We start from the raw sequence: 20,733 nt of genomic DNA, 5'->3' as shown, positions 1-20,733 counted from the left end.
AATTGGGGCAGCACGGTGGCTCAGTGGTTAACACCCGGTTTCCTCCGGGTTCTCCGGTGTCCTCCCACACTCCAAACACATACTGATAGGGAATCTGGATTGTGAGCTCCAATGGGGACAGTGGTGATGTCTGTACAGCGCTGTGGAGTATGATGGCGCTAAAGGAGTATATAAAAAGTGCCCCCCTCTGCTGATCGCTGCAGGTCCCTGCGCTCAGCCCCCACAGATCAGCACGTTATCACCCATCCTGTGGACAACCCCTTTAACTATGACAGTGTGGAGGCAGCATAGCTCATCTAGGACCGCGCAGGGCGCCCGCGACATGTCAGCGCTAATCGATGCAATGAATGGCGGCACTATGAGGGCTCTCGCAGCATCAGCCCCCGCTGACTCGTCCGTATCCCGGCATAGGCTCGCGGTGCAGCCCCGCAGCAAGCTCGTCCCGCACGGCTCTACTACTAGTGACAGCAGGCGGGCGGAGGAGTGGGCGGGACCGGAGATCCCCGGGCACGTGACTCGTGTGATCCTCGGCGGGCGGAGGCGGGGCCGTGTGTTGTGTTGTGACCACGCCCCTTCTCTTCGTAATGTTGACGCAATGTATAAATAGTGGAACAAAGACAACTTCCTAGAAGCTTTCCCGGTGTGCGGGGCGGGAGAGCGGCGTGTGCCCGGAGAGCGGGGAGCACGGACCTGCACGGGCTCTCGCCACAGGACAGCCGGCTTCCCACGTAAGTGTCATTCTGCTGCCTCTTGTCTGTGACACTTGGAGTGGACGCTGCATTATTACGGCGGGGGACTGTGTACATGTTACCGCTGCTGCTGCTCCATCCTCTGCTGCACCGTGCAATGCACCAGAGGGCTATAGCCATCACCTCCGTGCACCAGATGGGTCGCGGGCCGGCGGCGGAGGGGTTAATATCCACTTGTCTTTCCCCCCCAGCTCGCAACCCCATTGGTGGAGCCGCTGCTACTGGGGCCATGACGTCACCTCCCCAGCGCTTCTCAATGAATAGTCCTTTATGGGTTAATGCTCGTGGGATGAGCGGGTCTGGAGCCGGCAGGTAACGGGGCAGCGGAGCCCGGAGGGGGCGGGAGGTGCGCGTGCAGCGGACACAGCACGGCCACAGCACGGCCACGACACGGCCAGGAGCTTCTGTTTACAGTTACAACAGGCGTATTGTGACGTCACTTGATTGACAGGTCGCTCTGCCAGAGGGAAAAGTCGCCAGCGGCTGACAACGGGCTAATTTAAGCAGAGGTGACGTCATCGCCTCCTTGACAACAGTAGAGGCAGCGCTGCCGCCCTCATCCCATCGTCCCCATCCCTTTATGTGAGACCCAGAAGTGACAGCCTGGGGGACAATGCTTCCCGAGAGGGAGCAACTGGGCACAACTCCTCCATCTCTGCAGCCATGATGGATCTCCATAGAGGCGACACGAGCTGCCTCTCTAATGGAGAGCGATGGCTATAGAATGTCATTTGTATTTTTTATTCACATTTTTGCACAAACTGATGTCATTGTCATACATGCCTTAGCCAAATTTCCCAGTACTTTACTCTCCTTTCTTGCACACTTGTTAGTGTCTACACCAGGACTTCCCCAAGTTGATCTTTCTACAGCATGCTTTAGAGGCTGGGAACAATTATTTATGTTACAGCCATTTAATTTGCAAAAAAAGTGTGCAAACCTGTGCATGAAGGGGTGACATCTGACATTGGACGCCCACTTTTTTTAATGGGGAGTGGAGCAATTAAAATTCATTAAGTCACGATTTGTGTAAGTGTTTGCATTATTGCTTTGTGACACCTGACACATTGGTCTCCTGCTCTCATCTAACACTGGGATGTACATTGGTGCAGCTTCATGCATGCTAGTATCAGTAAGGTGCCCTACTTGATGAAGATGCAGCGCTGACATGAGTGCACAAAGCATTTGTTGCATACTACACCATTCTATAAAAAGTGGGTTATATTCTGCGACACTTGTGGTGGAAGAGCGAACACACTTGGGAAGGCTTCCGCCATGTCGTTCCGATTGTTTCTGCTGCGGTTAGATCTTCTCATGTGGTTGGGATGGATTCAATGAAAAATTACATACGAATTCGCAGGGACCAGAGATGCATTTTTGTTAGTTGGTTTTGATGACTTATAGCAACATAAAGGCAAAAATCACTTCTTTTTTTCCCTAGTTTTATCTGTGAATGCTCCTTGTTTTGTGACACTAACTTGTATCTATACATCACAGGCTGAATATCAATGTGTAACTTTCTGGGGTGGCAATCCGCAGTTTCCTTGTGTAGCTTAGATGCTTCTGATACAATGTATCCATGAAACACAAATTATTTCTTTACACACATGAAGGATCTACAAGATGTTGTGAGCTCTGGATCTCTGGTCAATTGCTACTTTGATGGCTCTGAACAATGCTCCCCTTTTTGGGGTTGTAGTGATGAATGACCCTCGGATTGTATTCTCTCATGAGTCGGTCACTGACCCACATAGGGATTGTAACGTAATCTCAGGTTTACTCATTGGGGCTAATTTTATTCTGAAGAAGCAGATTGGTTTATTGGCACATTATTGTACATAAAAAAAAAAAAAAAAAAGTACTCAGAGAAAACCCTGTTTGCAGACTCAACAGTTTCATCCCATACACAATGTATGGTGTATATTCTTACACAGTAGTGTTTTCCCTCTTTACTGTAGAAAAACTTGTCTTTTTTTTTGTTTTTTTCTTACAAATGCCATTGACACTGTTGTACTTGTGAGATTCACTGTCTGTAAAGGAAAATCAGACTATAAAACAGTATGATGTTGGAATTTTTGTAAATTTGTTTCTTTAATGCTGTTTTTTTTTCATGTGATCATTAGGCCATGGTGATTTAATGTCTTATCACTTTGTCTAATAGCCGACTCCATTAATTGTGTCCGATACTGGAACAAACTGACTATTGCACACCATTTGGCAGCAGAGTCCCTCAGTACTAATAGATTTTCTGAAGTGTAGTCTTGGGCACAGAGTTTCTTTGGAATAAGGCCCCGTTCACACATCTGTGTTTTAAACACATGTGTGAAAAAAATAGTACAGGTGTTGTGTGTCATGACTGTTTTTTTATGGATGGATAAAAAAAAATGCATTACAAATCTTCTCCTATAATTTGTAATGTTAAACACATACTGCACTCTGATGCCATCTGTGTGCTGTACATCTGTTATAAAGACCCATAGACTTGCATTGGCTCTTGTCATCTGTGCTGCCCAAAAAAAAAAGCAAAAATGTACATGTCTTTCATGGACTGTAAAAAAAAAAAAAAAAAAAAAAAACGGCCACGAGCATAGCATCATAAATTATAATGGGTGCATGTATCCATGAGAAAAAAAACCCCTGATGCAACAGATGTCTGAATAAGGCCTTATGGACGTCTCCTAGGACCAAAGGGTTGTGGCATTTTCCCATTTCCTGGTTCTGTGGGTCCTGGCACAATTACTGTCCCAAACATTAGTATGACTTAAGGTTGGGAAACACTATAATGTGGAAAAGAACTTTAAGAATTCATAGTAACACTATTCGAGATCGGTTACTGTCACAACCAGTAGCCCAAGGGTTAAAATGGCAATTTCCTGTCAGTGGAGCAAATTTCTATATAATCCATTGAGGGTGAATGTGAACTCTTGTAAAATGACCAGGGTGCAGTGTGTGAACGCAACTCAATTGTTTCTGCAGGCCCGTGTGCTTGCTTCAGTGTAAAAATCACACATATTAGCTGGATAGACTTCATTGGCAGGTAGCCGCCTACAGATGTACCTGTACTGCTTCCTATAGGGAGCTACAAACACAGGTGCACACGCCATGAAAGGGGACTCGTAAAAGTAGGCAATTAAAAGTTATTGTGCTGATTCCATCTGTGTCATCGCTGAAGACTTATTAAATATAGCAACAATGTCGCTGATTTCACAATGTCCTGAAAATATGAACATAGAGTATAGCAAACTGATCTACTGGGAACCATAAGGAACGTATGATTTCTCAGTCCTACCTCCAGCAACATTAAAATCGGATAAAATTATTCTGTCCAAGAAAATTGTACACTTCTGTTTTTAAGGCAAAAAGCTACGGACAGTACAGTGGTTTATAAAATTGGGATTATAAAATTAATGTATGTTGCAGTATCTACTATCCACACTTCCATTTTCTGGCAGATCTAGAAGTGCGTGTACTGCTCAAAAAATAAAGGGAACACTTAAACAGAATATAACTCCAAGTAAATCAAACTTCTGTGAAATCAAACTGTCCACATAGGAAGCAGTACTGATTGACAATCAATTTCACATGCTGTTGTGCAAATGGAATAGACAATAGATGGAAATTATTGGCAATTATCAAGACGCCCTCAATAAAGGAGTGGATCTGCAGGTGGGGACCACAGACCACATCTCAGTACCAATGCTTTCTGGCTGATATTTTGGTCACTTTAGAATGTTGGTTGTGCTTTCACACTTGTGGTAGCATGAGACAGACTCTACAACCCACAGAAGTTGCTCAGGTAGTGCAGCTCATCCAGGATGGCACATCAATGCGAGCTGTGGCAAGAAGGTTTGCTGTGTCTGTCAGCGTAGTGTCCAGGGGCTGGAGGCTCTACCAGAAGACAAGCCAGTACACCAGGAGATGTGGAGGGGGCCGTAGGAGGGCAACAACCAAGCAGCAGGACCGCTACCTCCACCTTTGTGCAAGGAGGAACAGGAGGAGCACTGCCAGAGCCCTGCAAAATGACCTCAGCAGGGCACAAATGTGCATGTGTCTGCTCAAACGGTTAGAAACCAACTTCATGAGGGTGGTATGAGTGCCCGACGTCCACAGATGGGGGTTGTGCTCACAGCCCAACACCGTGCAGGACACTTGGCGTTTGCCAATCCTGGTGTTCTGTGGCAAAGTCGCCCCTGGCACCCTGTGCTCTTCACAGATGAAAGCAGGTTCACACTGAGCACATGTGACAGACATGACTGTCTGTCTGGAGATGCTGTGGAGAGCGATCTTCTGCCTGCAACATCCTTCAGCATGACCGGTTTGGTAATGGTGTGGGGTGGCATTTCTTTGGAGAGCTGCACAGCCCTCCATGTGCTTGCCAGAGGTAGCCTGACTGCCATTAGGTACCGAGATGAGATTCTCAGACCCCTTGTGAGACCATATGCTGGTGCGGTTGGCCATGGGTTCCTCCTAATGCAGTACAATGCCAGACCTCATGTGGCTGGTGTGTGTCAGCAGTTCCTGCAAGATGAAGGCATTGAAACTATGGACTGGCCCGCTGTTCCCCAGGCCTGAATCTGATTGAGCACATCTGGGACATCATGTCTCGCTCCATCCACCAACATCACATTGCACCACACTGTCCAGGAGTTGGCGGATGCTTTAGTCCAGGTCTGGGAGGAGACCCCACAGGAGACCATCCGCAACCTCATCAGGAGCATGCCCAGGCATTGTAGGGAGGTCATACAGGCATGTGGAGGCCACACACAATACTGAGCCTCATTTTGGCTTGTTTTAAGGACATTACATCACAGTTGGATCAGCCTGTAGTGTGTTTTTCCACTTTAATTTTGGGGGTGACTCCAAATCCAGGCCTCCATTGGTTAATACATTTGATTTCCATTGATGATTTTTGTGTGATTTTGTTGTCGGCACATTCAGCTTTGTACAGAACAAAGTATTCAATGAAAATATTTCATTCATTCAGATCTAGGATGTATTTGAGTGTTCCCTTTATTTTTTTGCTCAGTGTATATATATTTTTAGTGTGTGCCTCTGCTATAGGGATGGCTTTTTTTTCTTTTTGGAGCCTGTGACCATATAGCAATATAGGGTATGGTATCCATATGCTAAAGTGTCTTGTTGATATCTCTTTTCACAGTACAGAAATACATATTGGACCAAAAGTTTGGACACCTCATTTAAAGATTTTTCTGTATTTTCATGACTATGAAAAATGTACATTCACACTGAAGGCATCAAAACTATGAATTAACACATGTGGAATTATATACTTAACAAAAAAGTGTGAAACAACTGAAAATATGTCTTATATTCTAGATTCTTCAAAGTAGCCACCTTTTGCTTTGACTGCTTTGCACACTCTTGGCATTCTCTTGATGAGCTTCAAGAGGTAGTCACTGGAAATGGTTTTCACTTCACAGGTGTTCCCTGTCAGGTTTAATAAGTGGGATTTCTTGCCTTATAAATGGGGTTGGGACCATCAGTTGTCTTGTGCAGAAGGTAAGTCAGTCCAAAAAATTGGGCAAACTTTGAATGTGTCCCCAAGTGCAGTTGCAAAAACCATCAAGCGCTACAAAGAAACTGGCTCACATGAGGACCCCCCAGGAAAGGAAGACTAAGAGTCACCTCTGCTTCTGAGGATAAGTTTATCCGAGTCACCAGCCTCAGAAATCGCAGGTTAACAGCAGCTACAATTAGAGACCAGGTCAATGCCACACAGAGTTCTAGCAGCAGACACATCTCTTCAGCAACTGTTAAGAGGAGACTTTGTGCAGCAGGCCTTCATGGTAAAATAGCTGCTAGGAAACCACTGCTAAGGACAAGCAACAAGCAGAAGAGACTTGTTTGGGCTAAAGAACACAAGGAATGGACATTAGACCAGTGGAAATCTGTGCTTTGGTCTGATGAGTCCAAATTTGAGACCTTTGGTTCCAACCACAGTGTCTTTGTACGACGCAGAAAAGGTGAACGGATGGACTCTACATGCCTGGTTCCCACCGTGAAGCATGGAGGAGGAGGAGGTGCAATGGTGTGGGGGTGCTTTGCTGGTGACACTGTTGGGGATTTATTCAAAATTGAAGGCATACTGAACCAGCATGGCTACCACAGCATCTTGCAGCAGCATGCTATTCCATCCGGTTTGCGTTTAGTTGGACCATCATTTATTTTTCAACAGGACAATGACCCCAAACACACCTCCAGGCTGTGTAAGGGCTATTTGACCAAGAAGGAGAGTGATGGGGTGCTACGCCAGATGACCTGGCCTCCAGTCACCAGACCTGAACCCAGTCGAGATGGTTTGGGGTGAGCTGGACCGCAGAGTGAAGGCAAAAGGGCCAACAAGTGCTAAGCATCTCTGGGAACTCCTTCAAGATTGTTGGAAAACCATTTCCGGTGACTACCTCTTGAAGCTCATGAAGAGAATGCCAAGAGTGTGCAAAGCTGTCATCAAAGCAAAAGGTGGCTACTTTGAAGAACCTAGAATATAAGACATATTTTCAGTTGTTTCACACTTTTTTGTTAAGTATATAATTCCACATGTGTTAATTCATAGATTTGATGCCTTCAGTGTGAATGTACAATTTTCAGTCATTAAAAAACAGAAAAATCTTTAAATGAGAAGGTGTCCAAACTTTTGGTCTGTACTTCATGTATTATAAAATCTCCAGTGGTGTTTGCTGCAGTGATCATGAAGTCACAACTTAATGTATTTTACTCATTTATACAGCAACATTAATTCCACAGTGCTTCACAGACATTATCATCACTGTCCCCATTGGGGATAACAATCTAGATTCCCTATCACTGTCTTTGGAGTGTGGGAGGAAACCGGAGAACCCAGAGGAAACCCACACAAACACCGGGAGAACATACAAAGGCCTTGTAGATGTTGTCCTTGGTGGGATTTGAACCCAGGACTTCAGCGATGCAAGACTGCAGTGCTAACCACTGTGAACGGGCTGGTTAGTAAGTCCAAATACAAAAGGAGTAGGAGTCTTTAGCGTGTGTTATTCTTTATCCACCCTCTGTGGGTTCCACACTTGGCCTTAGCTTAAAGGGGTATTCTGAAGTCTCGAAATTGCTTCAATTAGTTAGAAAAAGAAAAGTAAGTCAATTATAAATTGTGTGTAATATATAAATTGTGGTCAAGATGATCACCCAATACTCTAGGCAACATGATGTAGGAAAAATGTGCTAAAAAAAAAATGAGATGTAGATCTATATCTTTTTTTATTTTTTTTGTCACGTTTTTCCTCCTATATTCTATATTAAAAATTGCATTGAATTTCTTTGAGTTATCTTCCTTATTCTATATTGTCTTTCTCTTGCAAATATCAAATAGAAGATATCTCTTTATAGTACATATTTCTTCCTATCTACATCAAGTGGTAAACACCATGCAAAAACCACATTTTTATATGGGCACAGATCTAAACCTTAGAATTGGGCTGTAATTGTAGCTGTTACTGTGTAGACACCCCAGTTGATTATTGTCAGATGGTTTTTCTTTGTATGGTGCAGTATGTGAACAAACGGCATTAGTGAGCATTGACAAGTGGCCCCTGGGGATCTCCGGTATTAATCAGATGCCATGTGTATACTGTTTCCAATGTGATTCCTCGCTGCTGATACAGTTGTAGAGTTAAGTCCTGGTTTATGTTACATGTACGGGTCTATCCCCATTCATGATGCTTATCTAGTGTCACTTGAGATTACTGTAGATGATATGAGAAAACACAGTAAACTGAGTCTTGAACTCTGGGAAGGTCAGAAAATACGAGATTAGGTTTAGTTCATGTGTCGCCCAATTCCTGACCTTCCACAAATGAGTGTTCCCGGGAGAAGTGGTGATTTAATGGAAAGAGCAGACCAGGGTGAATTCTGTATTCTACCCAGCCATGTCACTGATTTCTATGGTATATACCTGTTGTCGAACTTGCTGTACGCTGCAGAATATAGGGTATTGAAAAACTTAGGCTATGTTAACACGTGTGTGTGGTGTTTTTTTTTTTTGTTTTTTTTTCACGGTCCTTCTGTCTCTACGCATGTACATGAAGTTCTGTGAAAAAAAAAGAACCCAATTCTATTTTGCTATTAAAAATGCTGATGCAAATTTTGGTGCTTTTTTTTCACCACTCATTACTTCCTATGGGTGAAAATGCTGAAAGTGAAATGCTCTAGTTTCCATAAACCCAACCAAGGTTCAATATAAGCAACAACTAAAAACAATGTGTGAACAGAGAATTCTGGTTCCTCAGACTTTTCAGCTGCGTTTTGCAGGACCAGCAAATTTGCATAAGTCTGCAGCAAAAAAACACTGAAACACATGTGTGAACATAGCCTTACAGTGGGGGATAAAAAAAAATATACCTTTGGACATCTGCATGAATATCCTATGCTGGAAAATACATTGCTAATTTGTGCAAATAAAAGTTCGCCCTGTTTGACTCTCGGGAGAGCCTGTGTAATCCTCAAACCATCATGCAAAGAACAGTTACATGACGCACCCCCCTTTTTTCTTTTTTCTCAGCTGGCACTGTGGTTTTTACAAATCTGGCTGAAATCTATAGTATAAATGTAAAATTCCAATATCTGCAATAACATATACCTATGGCTTTTTCTCTAACTATAGGATATTTCTCTTTACCCTGCTTGCTGATCTGTTAAAGGGGTTGTCCATTACTTTTCTATTGATGGCCTATTAAAGTAGATCATCAATATCAAATCAGTGGAGGAGCAACACCTTTCACCCGCTCAAATCAGCTGTGTCTTGTGTCTGCTGGATGTGATCAGTTGCAGGGCAAAACGGCACAGCTCCGTCAACTGTATAGTGGCTGCAGAAGGGTACTGCAGATCCACCCTTTAATCATCCAATTAGGGTCAGATGTGCAGTACCAGACCACTATACAGGTGAAGGAGCTATGCATCTACACAACTGACCTCATCCGGAGGGCACAGCTGATTTGGTAGGGCTGTAACTCCTGCCAATCTGATATTGATGGCCTAAGGATAGGCCATCAGTATGGAAGTATTAAACAACCCCTTTAATTTGGTCTTAAAGTACTAAAATGACTTCAGTTCACTGAGGGATCTGGCTACATGCCACCCATATTTGTTTCTGGAGATAGGAAGCAAAGATATGCAGCTGCATAAGATTGTGTTTTTTTTTTCTTTGTAATATAGGTGTATATGGTCTTCAGATTTACAAGAACACTACCATGTGCTTCAACCCATTCCTGAACAATTTTTGCAAAGGGTTCAAGGTGTTGACAAAACCTCCAGTTTATGGAACGGCAGAGGACTTGTGCAGTCCATATGTTGACCAATGCTTGTCTATAAGTGAAAACCTGCATGCTACTTCTAATCATTAATGGTAAGATTGATTCTCTAAGCTGTAGGTCTGTGTGAGCATCACTATCTGGAGGCAATGGTACAGCAGAGCAAATCATCCTGACAATGACTCCCTAAGGCCTCAGACAGCAAGGTATACAGGGCAGCAGACTAAGCTGAGCTAATTGTTGGGATACACATGGGAACAGGAATTAACTACATCTTTGCTGGAAGATGCCCATTGTCTATATAGAAAATTACAGGAATACATATATGCAAATGGCGTATGGTGTCTTCCAGCAGAGCATTGGTTAATAGCAGCAGTGTTTGAAAACTGGTACTTGTAGTAAGGAAATGGTTAACAGCAGGGCCGCAATAAAGTATGGGCAAACTGGAGACTCTTTTGAAGCGATGTATTTGATTGCAGAGGCCTGTTGAGAACACGGAGTTGTGAGAAGTTGGTAACTTGTGTTTGGAGTGGTAGGTGTGTAGATTCCATAGTAAGCTGGACTAAGCTTGGAAATGACAAGTTGTAGAATGGAAGATGGACACTTGGCTGTAGTTGAGGCAAGTACTGACAATGCAACTTAATATCCAAGCTCCTCCAGAGTCTGAGTCTGTCTTAAAAGGCATAGTATGATTGTCAGATTAGTTGGCTGGGTTACTTGAGAAACTTGTCATCAACTACTGCAAAGTGAGCCTGCCATAGAAGGGAGCAAGGCCCAGCGATGGAGCCCAGACAGATGTGTAACAATCATGATGGAATTCTTCACACAGGCATTGAGGTTGCTGTACTGTGACTTGCTAGCATCTAGCTAGTCTATCAGCACGTGCTTCAACGATTTTGAGACTTTCCTCAAGTCTTTGGAGTCCATGAAGCAGAACTTCCAATCCAACTCCTTTCTTCCACAGTCCCACTCCAATTGCTTAATCTTCAGCTAATAAGTATTACTGTTGTAAAATAACAGGCTTTTTATCACATCATGTAAATTGGGCTAATTAAAACAAAATATACAGTATTTAAATACAATTACTAGACAAGCTGTTTTTCTATGAAAGTAAATATGCAACAACCAATATTTATTACATTAATTTTACTTTTCTATAATTAAATTTACAGACTTCAGCTCCACCAAAAATAATTCTGACACAAGTACCCTGATCATCAGTTTACATTATAGTAGGTGGCAACACAACTTTTTTTTTTTTTTTTTTTTTGGGGGGGGATGAGAAGCTTTTATCCCCTGTCCTATAGAGTAGGGGATGACTTGCTGACCTTGAGATCAGGCCTCTAGAACCCCAATCATTGGTCTCTGAAGTCTCATTTTGATTGAGCATATACTCCTCTGCTCCAATCAGGATTTATTGTATCTGAGAAGCTGAGTGTTGTACTATATTTCCACCATTCTCAGAATAACCCTTTAACCCGAAGATGTGCTGCCAACAAATGATCGCATTTTATGTGGACATAAAAATAACCAACGACTAATGTTTGCCCTTTCATAACTCGAACATGTTTTAACAGGATGATATTCATGCAGATAACTATCATTCCTCGTAAATGGGCCTTAAAGGGGTTGTCTGGCCTTAGGGTACAAGTCTGCAGTCACTCTGACTACAGACTTGTGAATCTTCACAGCACATGCACTGTGAGGATTCTCTAGTACTGGCGGTGGGCACATGACCTCAAGTATGTGATTTGCATATATGTGGTCACATGCCGACTAGACGTGTGGCCTCGTTCAATGCAAGTGTATTGAGCTTCTCCGGACACGTCTAGTCGTCATGTAGCTGGAAGTAGGCAAATCGCATGCTTACGGTCACATGACCGCCCGCTCCTGGCAACAGAATCCTCAAAACTGCGAGTGCTGTAAAGATTCACAAGTCTGCTGTCAGAGTGACCACAGACTTGTACCCCAAGGTCGGACACCCCCTTTAAGAGTGAAGAAAATGCAGATATCTTACTATGGTTGACATTTCAATCTTTACCAGTTGAGTAGTGTACTGTTGTATACCAAAACCTTTACTCCACTTCAGCTGGAGACCTGACATAACTCGTATAATACATAGCTGAATGCTGTCTACTATCTGTTATTTTTGAGGCATTGCAGGAGTTGGGTTACTCACAGATTAACTGCTTCTCAAGGAACCAATGTAAAGGATTACTGAGTAGTAATCAAACCCCCGATGGGCCCTGTTGACATTAGAACCACACGTGAGCTTTTAAGGCTTTACGTTTTTAAAAAGCCTTGGACTTGTCAACAAAGAACAGGCACAAATCACTCCACAAAAACGTCCCCGGAGATGTGGGAGAGGTCTTTAGTTACTAGAGCATGCTGAGGTAGTGGCAGACGGCTGAGTGTCTGTAAGCATGCTAATGGATAAGGGCTTCATAGCCTCTCCTGGTCACCAACACTCCTGCCTGGTTCTGTCATACTGTCCTCCGCCGAAGGATTTTGTCTTCTCCCTTTTAGTACAGACTCAAAGATCTAGATCAATGATGGACAAAAGTTATGTACCAAATTATGAAGGTGCTATAAAAGGGCTTCACAAGCATTTTGCACCGTTCTTTGACAAGTTTATTGATAGTCATGTGGATTACATATGTAATCCACATATGACTTTATCAAAGCCAAATACTAGAAAGTATCAAACAAAACCACTTTATTTAAAACCTGACATGCCAACAAGAGACAAGTACTCAAAGGTAAAAAATATTTGCAGAGTCTCAAAACATCCAGAAAAATGTATTACGAAGGATAGTCAAATATCCATAAACTCCAAGGCAGTGGAAATTCATGGTGACATGACAATTAATAAATGTGACTTATTTGATATCTATGAAGCTTGCTGGCTATTGTGATACTCAATTTTCTGTACTTATTTGCATATTCATTGAGGACTAGTCTCTCTTCTATGCCCTTAAGTGTCTATAAGGAACAGTACAGTATTTAACTTTACACATTATCGATATTTTCTGATGTTTAGGTTCCATGTCCAGCGCACGCTCACAAAGATGACTTATATTTTCCATAATACAGAAAGATGAGATCCTTTTGTCATCAGTACTGAAATGTTTAGTTCTTTAGTATTGGAAATAGTTCACAACTTGCAAGCAGAAAGAAACGAAGAAGAGATTTTGAGATTCTGCATTTCCCAAGTTTAGAGAAGTTCTGCCTGTAAAGTTGCTGGCTCAGCAGTCTGGAATGAGGCAATAGAATCCTCTTTGTTTAGCGTGCATGGGCTGGCCGCTATAAAAATTTTTTTTTATTTTTTTTTGCTCCACTTGGATTCTTTTTTTTTATGTGCTGTCATGTGCATCATAGTTGAAAAATAATGATATTCATTAGTAACATTTACACTTTTTTTTTTTTTTCTTCTTTCTTAGAAGGTTTACAAATTGTAGAGACATAAAGGCACGAACAGTACTCGCTCTGTCTGCATACTAGTACGGCATGAAAAGACTGCACACAGGCTCGGAGAATGACCGTTCCTCCTTCCCCATTTAGCAGGCATTCCAAACAATTGATGCTGGATTTAAACAATCCGAACTTTTAGAATTCATTAAAATGATACATTATAGCATATTAAATATTGCAGTAAAAAGTGTGTACATAACTATGGGGTCTCCTCCTGCTTATCTTATTGTAAATCCCATTTGACTTGATTTACCACGTTTTGTATTTGCCCTAGTTTAGAAATCAAGAGTATAATATATTCAGATGCCTTACATATCCATTGCTTTGTGGCAAATGTAGTATTTGTCATCACCCAACAAACCAATATACTGATTTAAATACCTCATTGGTCCCTTTATCAGTTTTTAATCTCTCAGCTGTAAATTGTATAGCAAAAATTTGCCACAGGTACACAAATTATGCCAAAACATTAATTCCAATATACTCTGACAAGTACAATTATTTTCTGTTGGTAAATTTAAAACGGCTGTCACTAATATTCACAATATTAACCCCTTAGTGACCAGACAATTTTTTTTTTTTTTTTTAATCTGACCAGTGTCACTTTATATAGTAAGTCTGGAATTCTTCAACATATCCCATTGATTTTGGAGACTGGGAGACTGGGTTGATCTGTTTTGCTTATAAAAATATCAGAAATTTAATAATGTGTTTAAAAATTGCAATTTCAATCTTTGAATGATTTTCCCTTTAATCCCAATTGTCATTCCACACAAGCATTAATAAATAACATTTCCCTCATGTCTGCTTTACATCAGCACCATTTGTAAAGCGTTTTATTTTGTTAGCATTTTAGGTTTAAAAATGTAGCAGTAATTTTTCATTTTCCCAAGCAAATTTACAAAACTTATTTTTATAGGGACCTGTTCAGCTTTAAGTGACTCTGGGGGTCCTATATGTTGGAAACCGCACCCCTCAACGTATTTAAAATTGCTTTCAGGTAGTTCATTAACCCTTCTGGTTCTTCTCAGGAAGTAATGGAAAGTGGCATGACAAGAATGAAAAGGTTTTTTACCACCTAAATTTTTCATAACTTCTAATCAGGCCACTATAGCCGGCAGTCTAAGGCCGTTATTTGGCTGTTACCTGCCGAGGCAAACATCAGGACCACACAATCAAGATCTAAGGGTGCCAATGAGGTTAAAGAGGGAGCCCCCACACTGTTAACTATTTAGATTCTGTAGTCCCTATTGACAGCAGAATCTAAGGGGTTAAACGTGCATGGTCGGTGCCAGCACTGATCATGGCTGATGCAGTAAGTTGTCAGCTACAGTGTACAGGTGACAGATACAGGATTGTCACCTGTCGAGGAAACGCTAGTCTATTATATCGCAGGTCAGTAAAGATGTCTGTTGGTCACTGACCTAGCAGAAATCCGTTGACAATAAAATAAAAGCTGTACAGACGCAACTTTCATCCCCCTGAAAAAACTGACTTCAACTGGATCAGTTTTTTAACATTGAAGTCTATGGAAAACATCAGTTTTTCTCCCATTTGAAAAGGATCCCTTTTTTTGCTTACTGGAGGTGGAAAAATAAATATTTAAGGATATTACCATTTCCAAGAGCCTATACTATTACACCCTAGCAAATGCCTCCAATTAGAAATGTAGTACAGTTCTACTGATTTGCTATGTCGCTTACCCCATGTGCAGGGTTTTGCCGTAGCTTAGGTATTCATGGTTTTGACCACCAACTACTGTCCCTAATGAGTGTTTGGAGCCAAACTGAAGATACTGCAATTCTCTGCACATGGGGGAAGCAACATGGCAAATCAGAAGAACTATGCCACACTTCTAATTGGGGGTATTTGCTATTATTATTAATGTAATATTACAACCACTATATATTGAGATTGGACTATTCCCTTTAAAGCGAACCTGTCAGCAGGATTTTGTAAGTAAACTACAGGCAGTGTCATGTTGGGGCTGCTGCACTGATTAATATGATACCTGAGGGGAAGAAATCCGTCTTGTGTAATCAGTGTTTACAGTTTTGAGTTAATGAGATGCCTGTGCTCTGGGGCTGAACTGTAGGCAGGATTTTTCCTTGATGCTCTAAGCCAGAACAGCAAGATAAGACCTGTCCACAGGCTGCCCCTATTTGTCTTTATAATGAGGAACATACTTGTGCTTTGAGGTGGCCTGTGGACAGGTCTTATCTTGCTGATGTAGCTTTAAGTACCAGAATAAGAACCTGCCAACAGTCCTGCCCCAGAGCACAAGCATCTCATGAACTCAAAACTGTAAACACTGATTACACAAGAACCACAAGACTGATTTCTTCAAATCAGGTATCATATTAATCAGTGCAGCAGCTCCAACATGACACTGCCTGTAGTTTACTTAGAAAAATCCTGCTGACAGGTTCCCTTTAACATATACTACTGACCATGTGAACTTTCAAGTAATCATTTGAGACTGATCCAGTAAGCAAAAAAGGATCCTTAACAAATGGAAGAAAAGCAGATGGCAGTTTAATGGATCTGTGTTCCATAAACGTCAATATTAAGAAAAAAACTGATTCAGCTGAAAATTTTTTTTAGGCATACAAAAGTTGTTTCTGCGCAACTTTTTTGTTAACTGATTGCTATTGGATCCATTCTAATGGATGATTACTGAACATGTGAACATGGCCTAAGAGGTGGCAAAACTCAAGATAATTAGTCAGACATAAACTTGAGAGCTACAACCTAATGGCAGATGTTGGGGGTTGGATGAATCAAATTGTTAAATTGTAATATGCTTAATTCGTTCTCCCAGTTTTTAAATTATACAACTTTACAATGTGGGAAACAATCTGTCAAGCTCCTCCTCTTTTTTTTTTTTTTTTTTTTATACTCAACATATTAATCCCTCCTTCTATATGAAAGATATCTGGTATGCCCAGCAAAGTCTGCAAAACTCCTGAAATGTGACCGTGTGCGATGTGAACCCCTGTACTTAACATGTGAGTTGGAGATCATGTGACTGCATGTATCCAATTCTTATCTCAACAGAAGAGAATTGAGAGACACTGGAAACTAGTTGGCATGGCAAATGGCACAGCTGCAGTCACGTGACTGCTGATTCACACGTGGAATACAGGGGAATTGGCGATTCTGCAGTCACCAGGTGACTACGGACTTTATTTTTTGTTAAATCCTATATCTTAAGTAAAAAAAGTGGAAAACATACAGTGGCCGATTCAGTAGGTCCAGCGTTGCACATGCCAGTCTTAATGAAGGGGTGTGCAGGAATAAGATGCATCCAATTCATTAAAATTTGTGCCATTTAATGAATTGGGCTCATCTTTCGAGTGTTGTGCACCTTCACCAGAGATGTACTCGATTCATGTAATGGAGTGCATTGCTGGTGAAACTTGTGCCACTAAAGTGATGGGCGGACTTAGCCACGCTCTGTTCCGACCATGCTCTACCTACTTTGGTAAAGCTAGTCAGGGCTGCCATAAAATTTCAAAAATGTGAAGAATTTTAGATTATAAACTAAGAATATTCCAAAATCCTTGTGGATGATGTAGAATGATTGTAATATCTCCACCACACAACTCGTCAAGTCAAAGGTATTTAATTGCAGTCATTCATATTTCCTTTATCTTTTGAAGATCTGAACAATGGTGTGGAAGTCTAGTCTCCAATTGGAAAATCTTCCCGTAACCACCTCCTACACTTCTCCTCAAACCTTTACTGGTCTCACCACATCCTTTCATGACTCCTTGGTGAATTATTACAAAAGTTGTCTAGAATTTCCTCAAATACCGTAACAGCCCACCCCCAATTTTTATTACCAATTATAATTATCAAGCTTAAACATCACTGTTTGAGCTTTTTTTTAGCGTTTTATTCTTGCTTGGTATATTGTGTTCATCCTCCAAAAAACTTGATGTTGAAATGGCTGCGTGAATGGCACCCTCCATGCAATTACAATGTTCCATTTCACCCTGTGTATTTTTCCTTTTCTCCCTAAAATTATTTTTGCCATGAGCCACAAAACAAGAACAGTAGAAAATCCTCCTGGATAGAAGCTTGGTGCATGAGTGGGTTGGAAATTGTGGGTTGGAAATTGTATTTAAAATGACTTGGTACTCGGCCAAGTGTCAAACTGGTTCAATAGTAATGCAAGAATGGGGAAATTTTTTTTTTTTTTTTTTTTCTTCTCCATGGAGTGTAGTGTAAATCGGAAGTACCTCCTGCTTCAAAAGGAGAAAACTGGACTTTTAAATGTCTGATGGTCCCTAAACTGCCCTTATACACACCTGTAATCTTCCTACAAATTGAACATGAAGAGGGACAGTGATGCCAGTGCTGACTGGGCGCCAGCATCATGTGTCAAAACAACGGCACAAGAGCCCCAGGGAGAGCGAGGCAAATGCAAATTGGCTGTCTGGAAGTGCAATGGATTGCAGTGCTCTTCCAGGCTAATTTGCATCTGGCTTCAAAGTTTGATTTCTCAGTTATTTAAAAATAATCTATTACTCCCTGGGACTTTTCAGACCTCTAATATGGCCATACAGGTGATAAATGTAAATCTATACATACCTGTACGGCCCATATTAGAGGTCTGATTGCTCTGATATATCTTTTTATAAAATCCATTTTCTCTTTCCCCATGATGGCACCACGGAGAGAGGGGATCCGCCCTTCAAGGACAGGAAACCTACAGATAAAAAGGGCGGCACCTCTCTCCCGCATCAGTTGGTTTCCTGTCCTTGACAGGGACCTACGGATGAAATCCTGAAGAAAGAAGATTTTACTTACCAGGCCCGACCAGTCTGGCTCAGGCAGCGGGGGTTCCCTGCCTCGGCTGGTGCGGTGTCCTGAAGCGCCACAGCTGGGGTCAGCGGGCCTCTAGGGTGGCAGGGAGACGCGAAGCAAGCCGCGGTCTCCTGTGACGTAGGGCCCAGGCGGTAAGTATAGAAGGCTCAGGGCTCGGGTTGGCCTGAGCCCTGGGTCAGGGTCTGGGCCTTGTGCAGCGCGCGCCCCGCATGCTTGCCGGATAGCGATTCGGCGTTTGGGCTCGCACGCGCGCCGGAAGTGACGCGGGAGGCGCCCGGAAGTGACGCGGCCGCAGGAGCGGCGAATTCAAACGCGCGCGCGGGAAAGGCCTAACATGGAGGACACAGCGGTGTCCTGGCCAGAGGGGGGCGCTCCCCACAGCGGTGTTGGAGGGGGAGGGGGCGGTCACCTGCATAGCTTAAATTGCCAGGGAAGCAAAGGGAAAATGCTTCCTGGCATACGTGAAAATCAGCAGTATGAGTGACCAGGAGCCCCGGTTGGTGCAGTCCCTGCGCCCCCACTCACCATCTCCATCACCATCGCCTCAGAGGAAACGCACGAAAGGACCCTCCAACGGCCCTCCGCGTCAACATAATCAAGGTGACGGAGGAAGCGGTCGGTCCGGCAGGTCTTCTCAGCGTGGCAAAGATTCCGGCACGGCATCAGCCTCGGCGAAAGACCCAGCTACCAGAGCAGGTTCCTCTTCGGTATTCCCTCTCTCTTTCGTATAGACGGTAAGTGATCTTCGTGAAAGTTCACTTGTAATTTGGACCCTCCCCCCTCTCTTTTCTTCTTAGGGAAGGAAGAGCACGGGGAAGTTTAAAAACAGGGCCTGCGCACTTTGCGCAGCAGATCTACCCACCACATGGCAAAAGAGACTATGTAGCTCATGCATCGAGCAAACCATCTGTGAGGAGACCCCTAAGTTTGCTACCGAGCTCAGATCCCTGATAAAATCACAAGTCGAAGATACCTTCAAATCCCTCCAAAAGGGGGGGAAGAAGCATAAAAAACTAGGCACCTTTCCCCGGAGTCAGAGTCTAGTAAATCAGATGAGGAAGTTGCGGGGTCTGAATCATCCTGTTCATCATCTGCTTCCTCATCTTCAGAGGACGGTGGTCGTAACTGTTTCCCTATAGACGGAACAGATAGCTTAATCAAAGCAGTTAGGGCCACCATGGGGTTTGTAGACCCTCATCCCAAAATGTCCATCCAAGACATAATGTTCAGTGGCTTAGGTCAGAAAAGAAAGAGATCCTTCCCTCTTAATGATCAGGTTCACGACCTGATTAAGAGAGAATGGAAGAAGCCAGAGAGAAAAGGGTTGTTGACCCCAAAAAGGAAATACCCCTTTGAGGACCCTGTATGCTCTTTCTGGAATAAAGCGCCAAAAATTGACGTGGCGGTAGCCAAAGCCTCTAAAAAATGTTCCCTGCCGTTTGAAGACATGGGGGTACTTAAAGACCCTATGGACAAAAAAGCGGACTCCTTTCTGAAAGGAGCCTGGGAAGCGGCAGGGGGGGGGGGGTTAAAACCGGCAGTGGCAGCCACTTGCACAGCCAGATCCTTGATAGTTTGGCTGGACCAGCTGGAATCTCAGCTAAAAGACAAGGCTTCAAGGGAGGAAATTATAGGGACCATCCCTGTGATGAAAGGCGCAGCGGCTTTTCTGGCAGACGCCTCAGCCGACTCCGTCAGACTGGCAGCCAGAGCAGGGAGTTTTTCAAATGCAGCTAGACGGGCCCTATGGCTCAAATGCTGGCCAGGCGACCTCCAAACGAAATCCAAACTGTGCTCCATCCCGTGTGAAGGAGAATTTTTGTTCGGACCTACCCTGGATGACATCCTGGATAAAGCCGGGGATGACAAAAAAACGATTCCCGGTCCTCTCCGGTTCATCATTCAGGAAGGGTTTTCGGAGCAAAAAATTCATGCGAAAGAGGCCCCCCAAAGATCAGGACAGGTGGGAAGATAGGAGACAGAAGAAAGCCAAGGGGTTTATGTTCAACAGGCCCCTTAGTGACAGCAAGAAGCCCGCCCAATGAAACGCAGCCCCAGGTGGGGGGAAGGCTGCTCCATTTCCTCCCAGCCTGGGAAAAGATTTCAAATGTGGGCTGGATTTTGGGCCTGATAAGATCTGGGCTAAAACTCCAGTTCCTCTCCACTCCCCGAGGAAATTTCACAGTAACCCCCGTAAGGTCCTCAGCGGTAGAACAGTTGGTTCTAGAACAGGAAGTCCTAGACCTAGTGGACAGAGCAGTCCTGCAGGAGGTCCCAGCTCAGGAAGCAGGCGAGGGGTTTTACTCCCCACTATTCCTCAGGAGAAAACTGGATGGTACACTCAGGACTATCGTGAACCTGAAGAAATTAAACAAGTTTCT

At 43.2% G+C, this 20,733-nt stretch overlaps 1 protein-coding gene across 5 annotated transcripts in view; it reads left to right on the top strand.

The window, feature by feature from the left end:
* Positions 1 to 524: 524 nt before the first annotated feature.
* The window catches only part of TRIM13 (tripartite motif containing 13), a 237,204-nt gene continuing 216,995 nt past the window's right edge, over positions 525 to 20,733 (top strand). For 2 of the 5 annotated variants that reach the window (XR_012269633.1, XR_012269639.1), the window contains exon 1: positions 525 to 728. The gene's annotated coding sequence lies outside the window, so the exon portion shown is untranslated. The remainder of the gene's footprint in view (positions 729 to 20,733) is intronic. The other 3 variants (XM_073662681.1, XM_073662680.1, XR_012269627.1) reach the window with 2 other exon arrangements.

Source organism: Phyllobates terribilis, unplaced genomic scaffold (assembly GCF_046119375.1).
Source record: "Phyllobates terribilis strain yellow unplaced genomic scaffold, ASM4611937v1 Scaffold_2__4_contigs__length_985480577, whole genome shotgun sequence".
In the NCBI taxonomy this organism is placed as follows: Eukaryota; Metazoa; Chordata; class Amphibia; order Anura; family Dendrobatidae; genus Phyllobates; species Phyllobates terribilis.
This window is presented reverse-complemented; position numbering and strand designations above follow the sequence as displayed.